The 24,394-nt window shown below is 46.4% G+C and overlaps 1 long non-coding RNA gene across 9 annotated transcripts; it reads left to right on the forward strand.

Moving 5' to 3' along the window:
* The first annotated feature begins 357 nt into the window (after positions 1-357).
* On the forward strand, positions 358-23,121 carry LOC125550317. 9 transcript variants are annotated; one of them, XR_007301575.1, is made up of 16 exons: positions 358-373; positions 9,844-10,767; positions 10,907-10,971; positions 11,081-11,150; positions 11,945-14,266; positions 14,379-14,503; positions 14,583-14,728; positions 15,818-15,928; positions 16,709-16,963; positions 17,728-17,836; positions 18,645-18,804; positions 19,458-19,557; positions 20,391-20,425; positions 21,738-21,848; positions 22,886-22,929; positions 23,056-23,120. It is a non-coding gene; the product is annotated as an uncharacterized LOC125550317 (long non-coding RNA). The 9 variants fall into 9 exon arrangements; XR_007301573.1 differs by lacking the exon at positions 20,391-20,425; XR_007301576.1 differs by lacking the exons at positions 22,886-22,929; positions 23,056-23,120 and adding an exon at positions 22,374-22,773.
* The last annotated feature ends 1,273 nt before the right edge of the window (positions 23,122-24,394 follow it).

Below are 24,394 nucleotides of genomic sequence, written 5' to 3' on the forward strand. Positions count from 1 at the left end.
AATAGACTGCTCAGCTTCGATAGATGAAGGTTCTCCATCATTAGCCTTGTTCTCATCATCATATTTGGCTGCTTCTTGCCTTTGATCTTGAACTACAGAAACCTGTAGTGTGGATATACTCAGTACATACTGACTGACAAGGTATCAGGAAAATAAAGGAGTAGAATACCAGAGTTTCAGAGGTAAATATTGACAGTAGCAGATTATATTATATGCTTATGAACAACTAACACTTGTAGGAATAACTAATACTCCCTCCGTCCGAAAATACTTGTCATCAACATGGACAAAAAGGGATGTATGTAGAACTAAAATACATCTAGATACATCCCCTTTTATTCATTTTGATGACAAGTATTTCCGGACGGAGGGAGTACTAATTTAGTACTATGGAAAACACCACAGCTAAAAAAACAATTACCTAACTCGCAAACAAATAAAACATTCTACTATATATGAAGATCGATCCGACCATAAGGTCTCTGATTATGTTGGATATCCCTGCACTACCTCGATGATATATACACCCTGTTTATAAGTATTAAAAAATACAGTAGTCAAATGTTTTATACTCCCATTCCGTCCCTCCCCTAAAAACTGAATAACAGGGATGTCATTGTTCTGCTCCAACAGAACAATTATTCCAATAGAACAATTATTCCAACAGAAAAACTAATCTAACAGAACTTGTAATCAGGATGTCACATTACATATGAATCAACTTACCATCATTTGTTCAGATGATGCAAAATATTTGTGAGTATAGGCCATGTTACAAGCAGAAGAAAGTAAACATGAAGAGCCTCACCAGCACGATTGCGTGCAAGTGCCGGCGGCAGAGACGATTGTAGGGGAAGCTGGAGCTAGCAATGCCACACTGACGCCTCGTGGGCGACTTGTTGGACATGGAGTAGCAGAAGGCCGGCGTTGACTTTCTGTGCGGCAGCGGCGGCTGCTCACAGGATCCAAAACCGTCTTCCACGCCCATGGCTGTTGTCTCCCCGTCCGCCACGGCAGGCGTCTCCTCGTGGCCAGCGCTGCTGCATCATTGGCCGGCTCTGCTTGCTGCTCGTGGACGTTGTGTGCTCCCCTGATGCCGCCGGAATGGAACCACCACTGCGGCGACGCCAGGATTGCAGGAGCCACCTCCCGGACCGAACCATCGTCACGTACCAATGGTTGGAGAAGCACGTCGCGGACGAGAGCGTATCAGATGAGGGCCTCCTTGGTTCAGGGAAGACGGCGGCAGCAGGGATGAGGTCGAGGCAGAGCTCGAACTGGAAGGCAGTGGGCGTCGTAAATCCGAGCTCGGGGTGGGGAAGGTGGTGGCGGAGGGTGGGATGGGGCAGGGCCGGCGGCGTGCAAGCGCCAAAGCGTGGGCGGTACTTGGGTGCCGACGACCTCCAGTCGTCCAGCGGCGGCGAGCGGTGGACCACGACGCCCAGGCTGCATAGCAAGCAATCGAGAGGGAGGGAGGTGGCGAGCGGCGGACCTCCAGTGGCGGCGAGCGGCGGACCACTACACCGGCGGGGCACCCTAATTCTTTTGAACGGATCGGGGAAGACAGGAGAGGCGCGAGTGGGAGGAGATGGGAGCGATTCCGTCGATCCACGGCTTCCCAGCAAGCACGGCTCGAGGATGGCGTAACTCTCGGCGAGGCGGAGTTCCTGGTCTCCTCGGGGAGGAGGTGGTCTAGCTGTGGGCCGCGGTGGGCGAGGTGGGTCGGCGGTTGTTGAGCTGCGCAGGTGGGCGGCGGTGGTTGCCTCCTTCGTAGCAGCGCAGGAGGGCGGCGGCAGCGGCGGCGGCGTAGTTGGGAGACGCACGTGGTGGGCGGCGCGGTGGGGAGAGGAGGGGGAGAGACTGAGGGGGACATCGGCCAACGCCATCGCGGGGGAGAGGAGGGGGATAGAGTGAGTGGCTGGGAGGGGGAGATAGTGGGTGGGGAGAGGGTTTTTTTTCTGAGCATCGGGTGGGGAGAGGTGGCCTGTTTAACTCAGGCCGGACTGTGCCGTTGCGGGCCGGCCCATTTGGCCAGGTCTGGCTGTGAGAGGAGGAGAGGAGTCATGGGAGGTCCGCATAAGGATTTCTAAAAAAAGGTCCGGATAAGATTGTAGGGTGAAAAAAATGCAATTGAAAATATATGTATTAGTCTCACTTTTGTTTTTATTATATATTATAGATGTTTATATAATACAGTATAAAATATTATTATATTTTATATGTTTCATCTTTGTCCATCATAGATAAACAGTGATGGACTCGAATGATGTTTCAAATATATCAACTGGCATATGCACTGATGTAACGATGACAGCTCGGACCGAAACACCACGAGAAGAGGTGCTACACATGTTAACGCAAAAGGTGCATTATTTTATATTATTGTTTTTCAGAATATATGAGACATAGATATAGATTTTGAAGATGCACAAAAAAAACCTATTGACAATGGTTCCGAAGCGACGTCGGTGAAAGGGACCACCGGGTTTTTTACAATATAATGACATGAAAGTGGTGATATCTCATAAAAAATAAAAAAGATGTCAAATTAAACTTCAATTATTATGCAATTATGACTGTGTCATATTGTCTCTATCTGTAAAATTTTGCATGCATTATCTTTATATAACTTCGTCAAACCATTTTATATAACTTCATTAAACTATTTCAAAAACCCATAACAACGCACGGGCATTCTACTAGTCTATAGTACGGTCTCGGTCTCTCTCTCTTCGTCTTCTCCGCCGTACGTACGTCGCCCGACCTCCAAATTAACCTCTCCCGCCGCCGCCGCCGTCTTCCCCGAACTCCGGCAGGCATGCCAGCTCTCCTGCCAATGCGACGACCACCGCGGACACCCATGCGGCATGCATCAAGCCTCCCCCTGGCCTGAGCCACGCCGGCCTACAACGTCGACGGTGACCATGCCCCGGCTCGCCGATCGAGAAACGCACAAGATAGATAAAGCTGGCATATTTGTGCATCGATCCGTCCTCGCAACCGTCCTTTCTCCGACGAAACTCCAAGTCGCCCGGGCTCTTGCTCCTTCACCCAACCAAGAAACCAACTGCCACCGTCCTTCATGGTTGACGTCTTCTTCCTCGCCTCCTTCCCATGTGTGGTGTAGTTTGACCTACTCTTGCCGTATATAGCTCCACCGTCTTTGACGTACTCTTGGCGTATATAGCTCCACCGTCTCTCGTCTGCGCTAGCTCCAGGTCATGCATGGACGGCGGACATGCCCCGGCCGGTTCGTCATCGACGCCGGCGCCGAGGAACAACACAACACGTACGTACGAGTACGCCGCCGGCGTCGATCGGCATTTCCAAAGATGCATGCATGCCAGCTCCTGACCCACGCACGTACATGCACGCCGGCGTCGTCGGACACGAGAGACACCCATATCAAGCCTCCTCCTGACCCACCTCTCTCCGTGTCCTGAGCCACGCGGACGCTGACCATGCCCCGACCGGCACGGGCTGAGGAACGCATATAAAGCTGGCGTCTTTGGGCTGCCGGCCCAACGTCGTTCATCCTCTCCAAGTTTCCAATTTCGATCGCGGCCTCTTGCTCTTCACCGAACCACCCAAGAAACGGACGGCCGCCTCCCGGATGCATGCACGCACACTGTTCGATCGAATGTCTTGCCCAACGTCTCGCGTGGGTGGTGCTGACCAACTGTGCTCTCCTCCAAGTTTCAAATTTCGACCAGCGTCTCTGGCTCCTTCACCCAACCACACAAGAAACCGCCGGCCGATGTTCCGTGCTTGCCGTCTTGCTCGATCACCTTCCCAACCTCTCCCGTGCGAGCCGCGGCTGCCGTCTTCCTCGATCGCCTCCCAACCTCTCCCGTGCTCGCCGCGGCTGCCGTCTTCCTCGATCGCCTCCGGCATGGCATATCCTCCTCTCCCCCTCATGCCATGCTGCTGTCCGCCGACGAGCTATGTAGGCAAAAAAACAAAAGCCCAATGTCCGGCGTGGGCGCCGAGCATGGCCATTCAACCGTCCTCCTCTCCTCCAAGTTCCCATTTTTGTTCGCGAGTCGCCCGACCGACCTCCCGCTCCCGCTCCCGTACGGACCACACCGCCGTGCTCCTTTTCCCCGATAACCGATAAATAAACAAACGTCTCTCCTTCACCAGACCACCCAACAAACCGCCTAGCCGTCGACGTGCATGGTGATGCTTGCCGTCTTCCTCGGCTAGCTAGCTACCTGGTAGTGCACGTACACACAACTTCAATCCACTTACACTGCATGCATTCCAACGCTAGCTACATGCCACCTCTTACACTGCATGCATTCTGCCTTTTAACGCGCACACATGCCTAGCTACCTACGGGTCATGCATGACGCATGCATCAACCTAATTAGCTACCTAAGAGCATCTACATCCATCCGGCCACCTCGAACCCCTCTTACACGCACGCCCCGCCGGACGGACCGGTCAGTGGCCGGTCAAGAAAAAAGCCGATCCAGACAGGCTATTCAGATCGGCCCTATATGCTCGCCACCCCCCTCATATCTAGCCATAGGCCAAATCGACGAAAAAGAAAGGTCATCTTAGTTCATGAAGCATGGATAAATGTTAACGAACGAGTCAATTGCATTGAATAAAGTCCATCTCTGTCGTATCAGACTGGCCATTGGGACCCATGCGGTAACACTCCAAAACCCATCGGTCCGGCGGGTGTCTCCTCCGATTTTCCATGGCGCACCACCCGAGGGCCCTCGTCCGGCTATTCAAGCCGGATGCCGGTACCCAAACCATACCTCGTCCCCGTTTCCCTCCTCTCCCATCCGCCGCCGCCACTTCCCAATTAACCCCACTCGCCATTTGCCGCTAGTCACGCCCTCGCGCCGGATCATGACGTATGTGATGCTCACGTCAGAGCGGTGGATTGAACTCCTTGAGGAGATTCGGGCTAGGTGTGAAGCCTGGATCACAGTTGGCCTACCTTCGTACTTGCCGGAGACGAAGGAGGAGGAGGTGGGGGCTCGGGCCCCTTGAGAAGATTTGGGTTAGCCGTGAAGCCCGGATCACAGACGGCCTACCTCCGTACTTGCCGGAGACGAAGGAGGAGGAGGTGGTGGATCAAGCTCCTTGAGCAGATCCAGGCTAGATGTGAAGCCCGGATCGCAACCGGCCTACCTACGGACTTGCCAGAGACAAAGGAAGAGGAGCACAAGATAGGGTCATGGCGGATGCGGAGCTAGAGGAGGAGGAGGCAGACAATGTGGATCTGGCGCCTCCGGTTGCGGGCTTCGCCATACCTGAGGCGTTGGCCGAGTTCGAGGTGGCCCAAGCGAAGGTGGCGGCGCAACATCAGGCCATCCTCGACTCCATCCAGTTAGAGGCGGAGGTGGAGGCCAACCACGACTTCCTCCGTCAGCGCGACACGGAGCTCGACGAGATATTCACCGAGATAGAGCTCGACAAGATCTTTGCCAAGATAAAGTCCAATGAGGAGCCGAAGGTGCGGCAGGCAGCCATCTACCCCGAGGCAAGGCCGTCCGACACTGCCGGCGCGGAGGTCGTTGACATCTCCGACGATGAGTGGTGTAGGCTAACTTAGGTTATCTACGCAGTACATAAATTTTTTTGCATGCTTTGTATGGATTTGAGATATCAATTATGAGGTGTTGGATGCGGCCATGAAAATTTAAGGGGTGACCAGTCGGTGTCTATGGATGAATGTATAGGGGATCGGATTTGTCAAGTCCGGTTGTGGATGATATAATTTCCTACTCCGGTAATTAGTCGAGCATCACTCGCTAGCTCCATTTATCCGTCGAACTTCCACGGCTAGACGTGCCCGCACGGCAATTCTAGATAAAAAAATATTTTCTCGGGTCGATTGTCTTCTCCTCTCCCATCGTCGCCGTGCGCAGCAGCTGGCCTCAACGACGCCGACCGGTGATGACATGAAGGGTGAGATTATCGTCATCACGAGTTTAGGCACACAGTGTGGTCGTTGCCACGACATACAACCTAGAGCTCTCCTGAGGGGATTTATTTTGCCCCATTCGTTAGTGCACGAAACAAGCCACTGAGAGGGACTAGGGCACAAATACACAAATGGTTAGAGAAATATGACCGCGGTTTAAAAGATGCCTCATTAACAAAACTATCTTCCTTGACTCTCCAACACGACCGGCCACTGCAACTAAGGGCGTTAGGACTGGTGATGAAGAAGACGAAACGACTTCCTAGCGATCGGCCGCTACAACGGGCGATCTAGTCCATCACAACTAATCAGCCGACAAGTCTTTGTTGAAGAACGTAGCAGAAATTCAAAATTTTCTTACGTATCACCAAGATCTATCTATGGAGAAATCAGCAACGAGTGGAAGAAGAGGATCTACATACCCTTATAGATCGCGCGCGGAAGCGTTCAAGAGAACGGGGTTGATGGAGTCGTACTCGTCGTGATCCAAATCACCGATGATCCTAGCGCCGAACGGACGGCACCTCCGCGTTCAACACACGTACGGAGCAGCGACGTCTCCTCCTCCTTGATCTAGCAAGGGGGGAGGAGAGGTTAATGGAGATCCAGCACCACGACGGCGTGGTGGTGGAAGTAGCGGGATTCCAACAGGGCTTCACCAAATGCTGCAGGAAGAGGGAGATGTGTCACGGGAGGGAGAGGGAGGCGCCAGGGCTTAGATGGGGCTGCCCTCTCTTCCCCCCCACTATATATAGGGCCAAGGGAGAGGGGAGCGCAGCCTTGGCCCTTCCTCCAAGGAAGGGTGCGGCTAGGGAGGAGTCCCTCCTCCTAAGGCACCTAGGAGGTGCCTTCCCCCTTTAGGACTCTTCCTTTCCTTATCTCTTGGCGCATGGGCCTCTTGGGGCTGGTGCCCTTGGCCCATATAGGCCGAGGCGCACACCCCTACAGCCCATGTGGCCCCCCGGGGCAGGTGGCCCCACACGATGGACCCCCGGGACCCTTCTGGTGGTCCCGGTACAATACCGGTGACCCCAAAACTTGTCCCGATGGTCGAAATAGCACTTCCTATATATAATTCTTTACCTCCGGACCATTCCGGAACTTCTCGTGACGTCCGTAATCTCATCCGAGACTCCGAACAACATTCGGGTTACCGCATACTAATATCTCTATAACCCTAGCGTCACCGAACCTTAAGTGTGTAGACCCTACGGGTTCGGGAGCCATGCAGACATGACCGAGACGTTCTCCGGTCAATAACCAATAGCGGGATCTGGATACCCATGTTGGCTCCCACATGCTCCACGATGATCTCATCGGATGAACCACGATGTCAAGGACTTTAATCAATCCCGTATGCAATTCCTTTGTCTATTGGTACGATACTTGCCCGAGATTCGATCGTCGGTATCCCGATACCTTGTTCAATCTCGTTACCGGCAAGTCTCTTTACTCGTTCCGTAACACATCATCCCGTGATCAACTCCTTGATCACATTGTGCACATTATGACGATGTCCTACCGAGTGGGCCCAGAGATACCTCTCCGTCACACGGAGTGACAAATCCCAGTCTCGATTCGTGCCAACCCAATAGACACTTTCGGAGATACCCGTAGTGTACCTTTATAGCCACCCAGTTACGTTGTGACATTTGGCACACCCAAAGCACTCCTACGGTATCCGGGAGTTGCACAATCTCATGGTCTAAGGAAATGATACTTGACATTAGAAAAGCTTTAGCATACGAACTACACGATCTTGCGCTATGCTTAGGATTGGGTCTTGTCCATCACATCATTCTCCTAATGATGTGATCTCGTTATCAACGACATCCAATGTCCATGGTCAGGAAAACGTAACCATCTATTGATCAACGAGCTAGTCAACTAGAGGCTTACTAGGGACTTGGTGTTGTCTATGTATCCACACATGTATCTGAGTGTCCTATCAATACAATTCTAGCATGGATAATAAACGATTATCATGAACAAGGAAATATAATAATAATCAATTTATTATTGCTTCTAGGGCATATTTCCAACAGTCTTTCCATCAAGGCCCACCGGGTGAGACTTCCAGCGCACACACATGCAAAGGCTAGGCAAGGCAAGAGGGAGGCGGCCCCACCCAAATCAACACTAATCACCGCCCCCCTGATTTTTAGGGGGCCCGCCTCTAATTAACCACCCCTAATTAATCCACGTAAGTTAAGCCACTTTCCAAATTGAAGACTGTCGGAAAACGAGCGTTGGAACGCTCGCGCGCCAGATAGCCACGCCCTGAAGAAGAATGGCACATGAAATCATGAGGCAAGGAGGGTGGCTCACATAACTTCTATAGACCTACGCAAGCTTCTGCAACTCGTGGGTGAAGATGGCGACGTGCGAGACTCCCTGATGCACTGCAACACAAGGTGGTTGCCCTTTTTGGGCTTGCGCGGCTTGAGGTAGATGATGGAAGGCATGATGTCGACGTCGTCGTTCTAGGTCAACATGTAGTCAGGCTTAGTAGAGCCACCTCGTTGAACCCGACAGCCCTTCTCTCGTGCTCATGGTGTACTTCTTCCCTCCGCACATGTTCCCTGTCCCAGGAACCAATCCAAGGAGGAGGCAATGGTGGCCGAGGCCATTACCCTGTCAAAAGAAATAGTGGTTGCTTGCGATTAAAAGAAACCCGTTCAACATTTTTAGTTTCGTGCTATATATTTTTATATTGAATCTGGTTTCTGTAATCTCTACTATTAAAGGAGGATCGAACATTGTGATGATTCGACCTCCTCTCCGATGGTTCGACCTCGATCCGGCACCGAGGAAATCGCTAGGAAAACAATCCACCCGCACGCCTTGTTCGCTAGCTACTATATCTCGTGCGATACACGCGAAAAAAACCCAGAGAACAAACGAACCGGTTCAATGAGCAACGACCAGGCACACACGTCTCACGCCCCTATCTGCTAGCAACCTCCTCGCTCCTCCCCATCCCATCTACCTGCTGAAAAAATCGGCACGCCATCCACGCCACTCACGATCCCCGCTGCGGCGCCTGCGTCGATGGGCTCCCCTCGGTCCTCCTCCACCAAGCACCCGCCCTCCATGGTCGTGTCCATCCCTCTACCAAGCTCTTGATTGGGAGTCCCACGAGGTTGGGAGTCCCTTGAGGCCTACCACGACCATGGAATCCTGCCCTCGCCTGCCGTCGATGGACCCCGTGAACGACCGAGAGCATGTTATCTCGCTGCGCCTCGCGATCCCCCACTGCGGCACCCTGCCCCCGTGCTGACGCCGGCGGGCGCGGCTCAGCCCGCGCGCGGACCGGCGCGCTCAGTGAAGCTGCCTCGCCGGTTACCCGGCGCCCGCCTTTCGTTCTACCCACCGTGTCGTCGGGTGTGATCTCTGTGTTGCGCCGTTTTATGCAGGGCCAGCAGGGGATGCGCCACTCTGCCGCTCTTCCCGCCGTGCCGGAGCCGTGGAGCGCCGTCGTGTGCAACGCCGTCGGTGTACATCCCCGCTCGATGATAGCAGTGTCGTACTCATCCGTCGCGGCCGCGTCGATGCGTAAGACAGTGTGCCTTCCTCCCCGAGCTGCGGTGAGCCCATCCCATCTCATCCGGTCGATACCCAAAGGGTACCTTTTCCGATATGTATTTGCTCAATGATACAGAAAACCGCATAATCCTTTCGGGCTCCCTGCCGAATATTTCGTGCTTTGCCCTGCGAGGGCTGTCAATTGCGCAACTGCTGGTGTCAAAATGTAAGATGCACGATCTGTCATACATTCCTGTGTATAACCTGTCCGATGGTTACTCAGAGGCATCTGGTTTCTTGATCAGTAACCACGAGCTGATATTTTCACAGCAAGTAAAAGAATTAACGCATCATGTTCATATCTTTAGGAGGTAGGAGCAACATTAACACACTTCACAAGAACTAGATAGACAGTGTACTTGTAGTACCATATGCTGCGATAACGAATACTGCCAGATATTCAGTCTGTTTACACATTAACATGACACCTTGTGTTCAGTGGCGTCACTCTTTATCACAGGAAACTGCAATGCATGGTTTTTGTATTAAAAATTTGAATGTCGTATAATTCGAATGCAGAAATTTACTCAAGGTATAAATTCAAGTCATGTTAACATCATCAGTTTGTTAAACATAACTTACAGAATGGTACTCTTTTCGTATCATGATGCTCAGGTTCCGTCCACTTGGTGACTTGCTTAGCTTGCCGCGGAACCGTAGTGTATCTACTTTATGCTTCTGATCCATCATAAGTTATTAGCGCATTCATGTTACGACACTAACTTGTCAACACCAAGGTGGTAATCTTGCTTCAGATCTTGGATGAGTTACTGGGGCTGTTCAGGCCATGACTCCAAATTGCAATTGCTATCTTGAGGACGGGCAATCTTGTGTAACTGAAAGTGATAATTCTTCAAAAACTCGGCTCTTGCTATTCTCCATGTAGTTTATTTCATTCTGCGACATACTCCCTCCGTTCCTAAATATAAGTCTTTTGAGAGATTTCAAATGGACTACAACATACGGATGTATATAGACATATTTTAGAGTGTAGATTTACTCATTTTGTTCCATATGTAGTCACTTATTGGAATCTCTTAAATGACTTATATTTAGGAACGGCGGGGGTATTTGGTTTTGTCATCAAATGATTGGACTATTTTTTGAGCATTTATTTATTACTCTTTTCCCTCCTGCAGAGTGCTCTTGCTTGCTAAAGGCACAGGCATACACAAATCTTTCATCGTGCCATTGTTTGTTCTGCAAGCACCTAGCACTGTAATCTCATGGATCAAGTAAGGTTCTGCCATTTGGCCCAAAAGAATCATTACCTTTTCCTCTTTTCTTGCTATAGCTACTGGATGTTTATTCTTTTTGAGACAAGAACACTTACTTTTGGCGTACTTATCCTATGGTGTCTATTCCTAATTTTAGGAGTGAATATGGGATGTGGACTGCTTTTCTTGCGCTTGCAGTGCGTTTGTTCTTACCCTTTCCAGGTAGAGTGACAACGAAGATCCATACGTCCTGCTTAAAATTAAGTACAATATTTGATAATACCTGAAACAGATATATGTTACTTATGCACATGTGTCTTGTCTGTTTAAGGCGACCTAGAGCTTCCGCAGTCAACAATGCTGGCGGTCAGCGTTGCTCCTTACCAGGTGATGAATGTGAGGTATGTAACATGCTCGCCATTCCGGAAGACATTAGCTATACTGCTGCATATGTCTTTGATAATTCATCCGCTTGGTCAATTGTCCACTAAATGTGAAGTGGCTAAAAAGAAAGGAAATTAACATGTAGAAGAAGTTGAAGAACTGTTAAGCAGAGAATTCATCGCCTAGCTTAACCAGTGCAACGTGAATAAGGATTAAGAGGATCTAGCTTAATCCATGTGTATGGTAGCAGATCATATACTTTGCTTTTTTCAATTTTCTAAATTACAGTTTCACCCCTAGCCTCATTTGCGGGTAAAATGTTATAGTTTGCGCAAGCAGCAGATCTAGATAATCTTTTGTAGGGCGTGAGTTACTGGATAGACATCTAATAAAAAGAGGCATCTTCTTTCGGCTCGATACAGAATATATCAGTGCTATTGGGTGCTCTTTGGTACTACAATTGCCTCACCCACTCTACAAAAACTTGAGTGTATATGGTCTTTTGTTCTTCACTATTACTTTATTAAGGCTGCAAATTTGTGATATGTACAGATGAAAACACATACTGCGACATAATTGATTCATCTGACGATTCAGTGTTCCCTGTTCTTTTTGTGTGAACTCCAGCCAGAAATATTTAGCCGGGGTATTTTTTGCCACTTATTGTCTGTTACGGAGAGTTGGTGTTTCTAGACACAAAATATTTTGTTTACTGGTTTATACCATGGGTCAGTTCAATCTCAGGTTAAATTAGTCAGTGTTGATCAATAATGAAATGTAGCCATTGGTTGATTGATCATTGATGGTACAGATGTGCAAAGCAACAATTATATACCCCACTGTGTTGGACCCAAATACCTTCCGGAAAGAAGTTCTGAAGGGTGGGATACTAGACAACCATGTAATTTCAGCTATATCTTTCTGTGTCAAACACAAAGGTTGAATGTATGGCTTAGCACTAACTTCATGTGGGTTTTTCTGCTCAAGTTATTTCAGTTATATGCCTCAGTTAATACTTCGCAGGATCTTGAGGAGTTCTTTTGTGTTGTATTGCTTTGAAGGTGAATCTCATTCCTCGGATTTTGCTCTGTTGTCGTAGCACTTTCAGATTTGAAGTTATGTTTCTCAAGTAAGAAGTAGTATCTTTGTGCTTTTAGCAATGAGAATATTTGAGGAACTACCTATTACAACATCATTTTCTAGGAAAATTAGATCATAACAAGAGACGATGAATCATTTATTTTCTTTGTTGTGGGTAGGGTCAAATTTTGAATTACCAAGCTTTTGTATGATTTTGATTGACCAGGCTTGCTTGCTGCTTGCTTGTCAATCAAGCTATGTTGGTCGATTTTAGAGACAAACTTGTCTTCGAATAAGACTATCTAGAAGCAGCAAGGCAAAGACATCCATTGCATTACTAACTGGGATAATTTTGACTTGTTAGCTACACCCTTTGGATGGTCCTAATTGTAGAAAATTATTATAGACAATCAACCCTTCAAATTTCACCATCATGAAAGAATCTAAATATAGTATGTTTTCTTCTCTTACTTTTTTATTATACTCTTCTACTCTTATAATTCATCAAATGCTAACTATTACCGGCACTTTAATGCTCGGAACCCCTGGTTGATAATTTATAGTGGGTCAGTTCTGTGTTGATTTCTCTCATGATGATTGATGCTTTGTTACATAGATAGAAAAAAAATGAGAAATCAGATGGAGAAGGAATGGCACAACCGTGAAAAATAAGTCAGATGCTTGTTGAAAGATATATACTGTGAGTTTCATATATTTTGGTTCTATAAGGATTCAATTTTTTAAGGAGGCCGGAGTGGAGAAGTAGATGTGACATAGAGAAACATGGCTATGCAGGGGAAACGGGAAATCACACTTTGACAAATGTTTCTATAGTCATGTGTTATTCTGTAGCCACTGAGCAAATGCATCGACATACATGTGTCAGAGACGCTGTATGCTCTTTGATTGTTGATAATTTTTTGTTTCTCGTGGACCTTGTTTGACTTTTGGATGTGGTGTGAATTCTATGGGCTAATATGTCAAGCTTTCGATGGTTCACTATGTACGCTTGTTTGGTGATTCAATATTTGTCAGTGTGGTAATAAGCCACATACGACACAAATTCTTCTATTTTGCCGAACACATCCTCTTGAAGTACAAGATATTTTTATAACCATGTCTACAACTCATGATCTCTATGCCTAAATTTATTGTTTGGTGCCATTGTGACCAATATCCCTTAAGCTATACGAGGTTTGATTGAGAACATGGAGATACATTTTGTCTTACTCGTGATGATAAGTATGTATGTCAACTATTTTATGGCCGAGTGCTTTTAGCAGAGGGCTTGTTAGGGCAATGAGAGGACGGTTCTGGACCTTCTCCTCAACCAACGTTGACGGAGAGCAATGAGTTGACTGTGTTTGCTGATGACGGCGATAAAACTGGCAAGGTGGGAGCACCAACAATAATGATGAATGACATGAAAATTTATTGTTCCGTGACAACGCACGGACATTAAACTAGTAATAATAGATGAAAAAACTCAGGCAGAGTTGGCCACCGGATTTTAAAAGGGAGCAGGGGCGTGATCCACGTGACATGTGATATGTGTCGTCGGATCTTGCAGAAAAGAAAGGAATGAACGATTGGGATTAAACGAGCCGGAGCTCGATCCGTGGGAGTACCACCACGCGCGCCCACTCTGCGTTTGACCGAAAAACATGGATGTTCCCGCCTTTCGCTCTGGTCGACGCGACCGCTCGCGCTGATTTTGAACGAAAATTCAATCCAAGGAGCGGGAAGGGACTGCTTTGGCCCACAAAAGAAAAAAGAAGAAAAGAAAACGCAACCAAACCACAGCCAGGCCGCGCGGCTTCTCTCTCTGTCTTGCTCCTCTCTCGATCCCCTCCAGATCCAACCGCCACCGCCGACCTCCGTCCTCTCCCCCAACCCCAGCTCCAACTCCGGCCTCCACTCCACCGCCGGCGATCCATCCGTTCCCCTCCTCTCGCTCGCCGTAGATCCGCTCGAGCAGCGCAGCCCACGGTCAGATCAGATCCTCGCGCCCGGAACCCTAGCCCTCTGGCCATGGCGACCGGCCGCAGCACAGGTATGAATCCCTCCTCCTCTTCTCCTCTTCTTCCTCTTCTCTCTCTCCCTATCTCTCTCTCTCTCTCCCTATCTCTCTCTGACCCACATCTCGCCACGTCTCTTCTCTATAGGTTGGAGGTGCCACCATGGAGTCCTCTGCCGGGGACGCCGCCCAAGTGCTCGTCAAGGCCCGCTGCTCCTTCTTCCTCCTTTTCCTCAAATTCAAGGGCAATCAGCAGCACACGCCATCCTCAAGGTCCGCCCCTCTCTCTCGATTTCCTCTTCCTGGCCTGGCCTGACCTGACCTGATGCATGGGATTTCCTTTCCATGGCAGGCGCACGGTTCTTCTCTTCTCTGATGGATGGATGGGTTGGTCGTGGAGGAGGAGAACGACCAGGAGAATAGGGATCCCGTCTCTTCTTTTCTCTTCATCAATGTCGGCCGCCCAGGAACAACGACCCAGCCACCCCTCAAGGAAAGGTAAAGGCACCCTCTTCATCCCCAAAGACAAGAAAGATTCAAGGATGGCCTCCATATTACAAGGATGCCCATGGTTTTGGATCTCACATTAGGTCCTTGTTTAAGACCGGCCAGCCATAATGGGTGCACCGCCTTCTCCAGCTCTATATGCTTAATTATCTTGCTTCACACCAACATTTCATTTCTTAACGAGGCAGGCTTTCTATATGAGATGGCCTGCAACAAACGCTCCTCTGCGTAAGTGTGTTTGCCAAACTGCGGTCTGCCGGTGACCTCTTCTGGCCAGCATCACACTTCCGTTTCTTGATGAATGGGTTTTATTTAAATCGTAGGCATGCAGAGAGTTAGAGCCAATCCAGATTTGAGAAACAACAGCTACAGATGTCGACTGTCATGGCTGTAGCTCCCAACTTGTCTCCTTCCTCTGTTGCCACCCTGGTCGGTCTGTCCAATAATTGGTGTTGCTTTCTATATGTAACAATAAAGCATGGACCGATACATGCCAAAATGCGCTTTGGTCGCCGGGCTCCAGGGACCTCAGTTCCACTTGAGTTACGATGCTTTCTGTTTCTTGAATTAATTCCAAGTTATACACACAGATAGTTAGAGTCCAACTGAGATTTGAGAAGCAACTGTACAAGCTCAAATGTTTGTTCGTCGTCAGCAAACGTATTGCTATATAGTAGCTAATTTACAAGTATCATATTACCAAAGTTCTCTGTCCTATAATATAAGACCGTTTTTGACACTAGTGTAGTGTCAAAAAGGCTCTTATATTTTCGGATGGAGGGAGTAACTTTTTTATGGCATACTTCGATGCCAATTTTCATATGTTATATTGATCCGTATGAGTAGTATCTAGTCAAACATCCAAAAGGTTTGCTGGAATGGATAAAAAATAAACCCTTTTTTTAAGTTCTGAACTACATATATGTGTGTGTGTGTGTGTGTGTGTTGTCCTGTTTATTATCCGTGCGGCAGACCATCTATAAGGGAAGGGGGCTGTTTTGCTAGTTTCCATTAATATTTGTTGGTTTGCTGCTTTCTGTTAACTGAAGATGTGCTTTCTTTTTCATGTGTGGGTGGCAGGCAGGAGTGCAAACCCTTGGAGTTCATGTAGAGTATTCTGCCCTCATGGGTCACAGAGGCCCTCCTTCCTCCGCCCTATCAGAACCAGGCTGCCTGTTGTATGTACAGCAGGTGAGCCCTCTCTGTCAATCCAAACCGTGTTCCTAGTGTGTTTGCTTTGAAGAACAGACTGCATCTTGTGGATAAGTTCTCTGGAAAGGTTCCTTTTATTTGACAGCCTCTGGAAGACTTATAGTGTTGTGGGTGGTCCTATTGCAGCCCAATCTACCAATGTATATTCCTTTTTATCTAGAAAGACTAGGCATGTTTTTTCCTTGTGACAATAAAAATAAGTACGAGTAGTAGGTTGCCACAGTGAGCTCGTCTCCTTCCTCTGCTCTCCGCCTCTTGTTGCTCTGATAGATTGTCATAATTTGGTTAGCAAGGTGCTGTGGGTCGATGGATTCTATGGTTCCTGTGATATGGTGGGGTTCATGTTAAGTTCGCCATGATGGACTTCATCACTGAAAGAATTGTTCCATTTCTCAACAAAATAAAAACATCAGTTAATAACACTCTCTTGCAATTTATTCAGATAATCGAAAAGCATGAGCTGCTTAAATAGTGATGCAGTTTGGTTTCTTTGAGATTGAATGGTCTAGTACATCTGTTTGAGCGATAAGTAATTCCGGACTGAGGGAGTAGTTTCTAATGCCTGGAGTAATCTGCTTAGTTGTTGAACAGGGCTGATTTGTACCGGTTCTATAGATTTGGTAATTGATGTACTTGGGTCCAAAGTCCTAGAGCTATTCTTGATATACGGAGAGACCTTTCTCTTTATTGTTTCTTATGATTTTTCTTTGGTCCACTGATTAGGTGTACAAACTAATTGTGAATTCTTTTTTGTTGTAGCAAAAAGATTTGGATGCAGACCGTGGTGGTTTCTTCATAGTACACGTGCAGCCAGCCGTGTATGTTCAAATTCTCCCTGACGCCGTGTGATGCTAGTGATTTTGCCTGCCATGCCGCAACCACGACGGTGGCGATGTCCGGCCTCGGCTACAACTTGCACAGGATTTGGCCTCTGGATGGGTTTCTCGTGCCAGGCACCTCGACGACTTTTGCTATGCTGTGGTGTTGTTTGGCATTGGCTACACAATAGCTATGGTGAGATCCTCTGATTCCTCTGCTCCCCGCCTCTGGTTGCTCCGATAGATGGTCACAATTTGGTTAGCAAGGGGTTGTGGGTCGATGGATGCTATGGTTCCTGTGATGTGCCTGGGGTTCATGCTAATTGTTGGTTATGTTGCTAGTGCTATAATCCGGTTGGTTATGTTGCTCTGCTGGGTTTAGGATGTCGAATTGAGCCGGTTGCCACTGCTCTAATCATATAGGCATAGTACATGATTACTAGCAATTCTGTTCCAATGTAGGTGGTATGTGTTAATCTGTAGCCCATGTGTGCTGTGTCGTGCTCATGTGAGCAGGAAATTACCATGTGTATTTCTGTTGCAAATGTGTTCTGCCCATTAGCAGATCATGATGATATGCTACAGTACATGGGTTTAGTTATATGAAAATGAGCTGATTTTCTTATCTCTACTAAGGAATTCTTCTTGTATGAGTTTCAGTTTTTGATGTTCTGCGCACTGACAGGTCAATGGCCTTCTATGAGAACAAAGAAAATCACTCATTCCTAGTTGTGTACGCGTGTATCGACAAACAAGTTGGTTATTGTAAAGGTGGCTCGTTGCCTCCTATTTGCATAGAATGCTTATTTATTACCTCAACTAGGTCATTGTTGTTGATGTACCTTACCTCAACTAGGTCACCTCATGATTTGTCCAAGCTCGAGTCCATGATTTCTAGTTTTTTTTTTGATTTGATGTCAAGATTATCTTCTTATTTCTTTTGTCCTTCTTGTGCGGCAGGATTCGATTCGGTACAATAAGGGGTTCGTCGTGCCAGGCTTCACGGCGCTGCTGCTTCCATGTGACGGACTGACGGTGTTGTTTGGCATCGGCTACAAAAACAGCCATGGTATGGTCCTCTCATTTCTCCACTCCCCGTCTCCGGTGGTTGCTCGGAGCTTGTCGTGTCCATCGAGCCATCACTATGGTGGTCGATCTGCGTTCATGTCCATTGTGCCATTTCTATGTCTGGTCAGGCTGCTACAGTATGTCCTTGCATAGTGATGATGTTACTGTTTCTTTTTTTTTGCTCGTTTGCTTGTTGGTCTGTCTGTTTGGTAATTATCATTCTACCACTAGTCTTCCTGATACAAACTTCCCATCCCACTCAAAAGTCTGAAACACTTCTTCTTCGCACTCAACAACTAAGCAGCACAGCACACCTGAATATATATGCGCATCTGTATATACTTAGTTTCCCATCACCCACATGGAGCGGTCTTGTTTGCTTCGGGATGTAGTATCACCACTACCTGCCTGCCTCCTTCCTGAAATTCTAACAGTATATATGTGGTCTGCGTACCATGATCTCATTATGGAGTGGTTTTTATTTCCAAGGATGCCTTCCTACTCCTACTAGTTCCAGTGTCATACAGTTTGATTAAATCGAAACGAATCATTCATGGTTGAGCATTTTGTTTTGATGATTCAGCATAAGATCCGATGTGACATTGAGTTCAGTCTCTCCTGCCTTAGTTTTCAAATTCATGATTTTCTTTCGCAATTCATGATTTTATTTGCATGAAGCTTGGTTTATGGTTGTCTATGGATCTTTGCTTTCTCTGTATGTATGATAGCTTCTGTATTTAGTTGTTGTTTGGTCAAAATATTATGATTGGCGAAGTTGTATTTATTTCCAAGCTGGCAATGCTTTATAGGTGTCTCTGTTTACTAGTACTTGAGAGGGAATTGGAAGTAGTTTGTCAACTGAAGCTTGGTCCTGCTCGACACCAAGGAGAGGCGCAAGGGGGTGCCTAGCACCGGCGCCGAAGAATGCTGGTGCTCCTCTTCGTCTTCGACCTGCTCTGCTCCTTCAAGGTAAGCTGGTCCTGGTCCTTGACCTGATCATTGGCGTCGCCCATGAGTATGATGCTGCCATGTTGAGTCTGTAATTTCATAGGCACACTTGTCTTGCTGCAGTACAGATTCGCCGTATCAACAGCCCTGGCTAGTGTTGCTGGATTTATATTGTTCTCCTTGGGCTGGAACTCGATTTCATCCCTTATTTTTCTGAAATGGGACATGTCTTTAATTTCTGAAAGAAAAATGGCAATGCTGACTTGGCATTTGGCGGGTGGTTTTGAGAATTAGCATTATGGAATTTATGTTATAGGTTAGCTTGATTAATCTTTACTACGGGATTTCCTTCTAAGGAGCTAGTGTTGTTGGGTTTTCTTCCAAGGAGCCAGTCGGGTTTTCTATAGTCAAGCATGTTAGTCATAGTGGGATACATTTGTATGAGAAATGTCTTGGACATCCTGTTAAAAGCAACAGCATATGCTAGAGCTACAATTAATTATGAATAACAACGCTGTTTGTTTTCAGCATTTGCACTTCGCACTGAAGCAAAGTTATCATCCGTTAGCAAACTATGAGGCTGTAACATCACTGAAAGTTGTCTTAAAAGGGGTCATGTTTCTTGTTGTTGTTTATTGATCTTCACAACTCATGTGGTTTCCTCACCCATGTAGGTGATAGCCGAATGGTATACGCGCGAGATTCATCTTCCACTCAAACGCCTCACGCCCTGCCCCTCCAGTAGCTGATTCTTCTTCGACTCTGTCACATGTGGTAAGCTACTGGTTCCTCTCCTCTGCTCTCTCCCATACTCTGTGTGCCCACCGCCATCAAGCCATGGTGAATTTGTGTGCATTAACGAATGCATTTCAGAAACAGCTTCATCCTTGATTTGTAGTGCACGAATCAATTTCTGAATGGATCATCATTGATTTGCTTGGGTTGGCGAATGCTTGGGCATCGTGTACCAAATAAACTTGTCTCATTTTGAGCGTCGGGTCAAGGCCTTTTATTTGTTGGCTGATGCATTGCATGGGTGTACTGTGTATGTATGTAAAGGAGATGGATAAAATTGGTAGTAGTTGTTTTCAGGAAGATGTTGGCTTTTTTTATTGATGAGGGAGAATAGTAATCGCAATTTCATGGTATAGGAGGGAGAATTAACAAGGAGACAAATTCATGTTCTTAAATAGCTCTTTCAGTTTCCTGTCTGCATGAAAAGTGAGAACTGGATTTTTAAATCTTGCCTCGATTAAAACTGTATACAACTAATTCTTGTATCCATTCACTTCAATCTTCACGTTAACATCTTGCTGGAGTACCGATTCTCTCTCACACGCACTAGACCTCTTAGGTTATATATTTCTTAAGGGCTGCATTTTAATCAGACTTTGTTAATTCCTGCCAAAACTGGTTTTTGAGCTCTAAGTTGTGAAGACAGGCCTCTAGTGCTGCCACTGGAGAACAAGCTTATATTGTCAAACTTTTTATGTTTGGGGTGTTTTGAAGATCTTTTGTTCAACTGCTTTACAGACACTCAGTTCTAGTTTTTGCCTTATGTCATCTCATAGTAAAATGAATACTTTCTGATACTGTCACCATTTTAGTGGCCCGTCGAAGCGCTTCATCTTCCTCGGTTTAGGTGAGCCCTTGGCCTTCAAGCCGACTATTTTAGCGTTTGGATCTATGGTGGTGGGCCAGCCACCACAATCTTTCTAGTAGATGAAATTGTCCAGTTATAGTTTTATAGGATCTGTATTCTAAGGCTTGGAGTTGTTAATGGCTTACAAATAGAACAAAATGATTTTATATTATGTTGTGCTGTTGTCTAATTTGCAATGGTTGCTCTGCTAGGATTTGTAGTAGTTAATGGTTGTCACATCAAATAAAATGATGTTTTGCTATGTTTCGAAGGTATTTGTTTGTACGATTGCATAAGAATATAGTAGGTACTATACTTGATCTTAGTGTTCAACTATGTATATAACCTTGTAGTACAAACTGTGTATAAACTATAAAGATGAAGTCGTCTAGGATAAAAGCCTAAGTATGTGATTTATGTGGTAGTGGTGCTCGCAATGGAACTGTCACATTCTTTTCCTTGAGTTTATTGATAAAATCTGAACAATTGTTTTTGTAAGCTTGGTGCCTTAACTCCACCACTACCTTGACGCCCACACAGTTGGGCTCCACTTTGATTTTCAATAAAATATGTTAGTTTGCTCCAGTATTTTACTATTCTAGGATGTTTAGAGTGGCTACTAGATGTGCTTGGATCTCCTGCAAACTTATGTAACTTTTACCATTTTTGATAGAGAGAGCAAATTTATAGTGAAGCTTGAGAGCAATTTTCAATGTTTCAAGTGAAGCTTGGTTTATCTATATTTTGTACTCCCTTCTGTCCATAATATAAGATTGTTTTGCAAGCTAAAACAGTTTGCAAAACGATCTTATATTATGGGACAGAGGGAGTAGATATTTTTTTGATTATTTGCAACTCGCCTTCCTCTGCTCCTCGCCCCTGGTTGGTCTGAGCTTGTGACCATCGAGCCAGGGCTACGCCATGCTAGGGTTTGGCTATTTAGAGAGAGCCAGGGCTATGCCATGAAAGTTTTTACTTTGTTAGTACAGAACAAATGGGGTCTATTTGCTTGCTGCTTTATGGCTATTTTTTTCCCTTGCTTCCAAAAATTTAAGCATTAGAGAATTGTTGGAGGCTTCTCACGCTGACACCTTCATGTTGAACATGTATGGATTCCGTTATGCCCTTGTGCTTTTTACCCCCATGTATTCAGTGGTACATGAACCATTAAAGAACCGATCCTAGTTATATTAACAAGATAGGTAGCTTAGTTTAGGTTGTCATGTTGTAAACTTGAAATTCGTTGATAGCATGCGTTTTTTGGTCTACTTGTTGAGTTTCTCAAGTCGCCTCTTGTTGTTTTCTGTTCTAGGCAATCGGTGACTGGCGTGTTGATTGGATCCAAGGGAGGAGCTTATGGTGTGTTGACACCAGTCTGTCCTTATCTTGTGGCGTTGACATCATAATCATGTCCAGCCGAAAGGTATCCAATGTTCCCCTCTAATTGGAAGAAAACTAATCAGTTTGGCCCCTTCCACTCGAGGATGACTACCTCATATATGTCCCTGGACATCCTGTTAAAAGCAACGAGCAGATGCTACAGCTACAATTAATTGTCAACACCTGCACTGTTCTTGAGATATCATTAGTTTTTACACATGGGATTACTTCCGCATGGGTCAATCACAACAGGTGTTTTATGAAAAAAATGCATCTTGATGTTCCGTGTAATGCACGGGCATCTTGCTAGTCACAGTATATATGTGGTCTATGTACCATGATCTCATGCGAGTAGTTTTTATTCCAAGGATGCCTTCCTACTCCTGCTAGTTCTAATGTCATACAGTTTGAATAAATCGAAATGAATCCGATTCATGGTTGAGTATTTTGTTTTTGATGATTCAGGGCAACAATCTATTGGTCAATTTGCATTCCCTCTAATGTCCTTTGCTCTCTTTGTCCCGCTCAATTACCCATCATTTTTGTATATCTTGGTGTTGTATGCTAGATCAATGAGCCAGCCAACCATGCATGTTGTGATGTGAAAATTTCGTCAATTTCATTTGATGTGCGTATGGATGGATCCAGACCCAAGTCAAGTCGTCCTTGGTTGCCTGCCATGCTGCTTTTACTAGTAAAAGCAGTGGCGGGCCATTTTATGTATGTAAGCTTGTTGTGTTGAATTCTGAAAGCAAGGTAGGATTTTTTTTGCTTGGCTCCTGGGTTTCTCTCCTCTGTGTGCTCCTGTTCGGTTTTGTTTTGATGCTTGCACATATCGAAGGCTTTCTAGGCGTCATTATCTAAAGGCCTTTTTTAGCTCAGTGTTTGTGCCAAATAATATATGTTTGTCTCCTTGCCTTGTGATCTCCAGCAGTGCTACCCTGGAGACCATGCAAGAATGAAGAACACACTTGAAAAATGGATAGTAAAAATATGTCTTTTTAACCCTGCTTGATTCAGCATTTTAGTACAGGCCACTCACACTCACTGTTCTGTTCTGTTCTGCTCCTGTATCCATAGAGGGCCGGGAGCTTGCAGCAACTGTGGATGAGGTCCCAGTGGAGGTATGCCCTCCTCTCCTCCTTCCTGTCAAGTGCTTGTGTGAAAAACAGTCTTGATAAAAAATAAATCTGCTTATTTAATGGACTGCCACTTCACATTGATTTCAACATCCGTTTCTCAAACACCAGGTAGTGCGAGAAATCCAATGGAGGAGATCAAGTCTTGTGGGGAAAAGTGCGCAAGCCTTTGCAAAGTGTACAAACTAATCATGGTTTGCCACGTCCCCGATTATGGACATCTTGAGTATCTAGTACTCGGATTATCATATGTATCTCATCACTCTAAATTAATATTGTTGGGTTGATAATTATTTTTAATTGGGATTGAGTTGGAGGAACCTTCTCAATGATGTTTTAACTATCGTGATAGTTAAATAAAATCTATTCCTTTGTTGTAGGAAAAAATTGGCTTTTCGCAAAACTTTAACCATAGAGCTTTCCACCAGCCAAATATGCATGTAGTGATAGCATTAGTCAGTTCTTGCTCTGCTGTGTTATTTTGCCAGCATATTCCATGTGCTGACCCTTTTTGGGGCTGCAACGTATTATGTTGTAGACTTTTCAGACGAGGAGTAAGGTTCGTTAGGTTGTTGCCATGCAGCTCGGCTATGTTGTTGGAGTTGATGGACTCACTTTATATTTCAAGCCTTCTGTTGTTATCATATTAGATGGCCTTAAGCCATATTTATTGTAATAAGTTCTCTTTTGAGATATTCTATGTAATAAGTGTGTGATTGATACTCTATTGTAAATCCTTCGAGTACTATGTGTGTCAGCATTACCGATCTAGGGATGACACTAAAGCACAGAGACTTGACTGTTTGAGGTCGGATCGCTACATTCACCATAATCCATCTCGATCATATTGTAGCGGTGCTTAGGCGAAGCCCTGCGTCGGTAGCATCATCATCACCGTCACCACGCCATCATGCTGACAAAACTCTTAGGTGAAGCTTTGCTGGATCGGAGCTCGCAGGACGTCATCGAGTTGAACGTGTGCAGAACTTGGAGGTGCCGTGCGTTCGGTACTTGTATCGGTCGGATCGTGAAGACGTACGATTACATCAACCGCGTTGTGCTAACGCTTCCGCATTCGGTCTACGAGGGTACATGGACACACTCTCCTCTCTCGTTGCTATGCATCACCATGATCCTGTGTGTGCGTAGGAAATTTTTTGAAATTACTACGTTCCCCAACAGTGGCATCCGAGCCAGGTTATTGCGTAGATGTTATATGCACGAGTTGAACACAAGTGAGTTGTGGGCGATACAAGTCATACTGCTTATCGGCATGTCATACTTTGGTTCGGCGGTATTGTTGGATGAAGCGGCCCGGACCGACATTACGCGTAAGCTTACGCGAGGCTGGTTCTACCGACGTGCTTTGCACACAGGTGGCTGGCAGGTGTCAGTTTCTCCAACTTTAGTTGAACCAAGTGTGGCTACGTCCGGTCCTTGCGAAGGTTAA

The sequence above is a fragment of the Triticum urartu genome, chromosome 4, assembly GCF_003073215.2.
Source record: "Triticum urartu cultivar G1812 chromosome 4, Tu2.1, whole genome shotgun sequence".
NCBI classification, from domain to species: domain Eukaryota; kingdom Viridiplantae; phylum Streptophyta; class Magnoliopsida; order Poales; family Poaceae; genus Triticum; species Triticum urartu.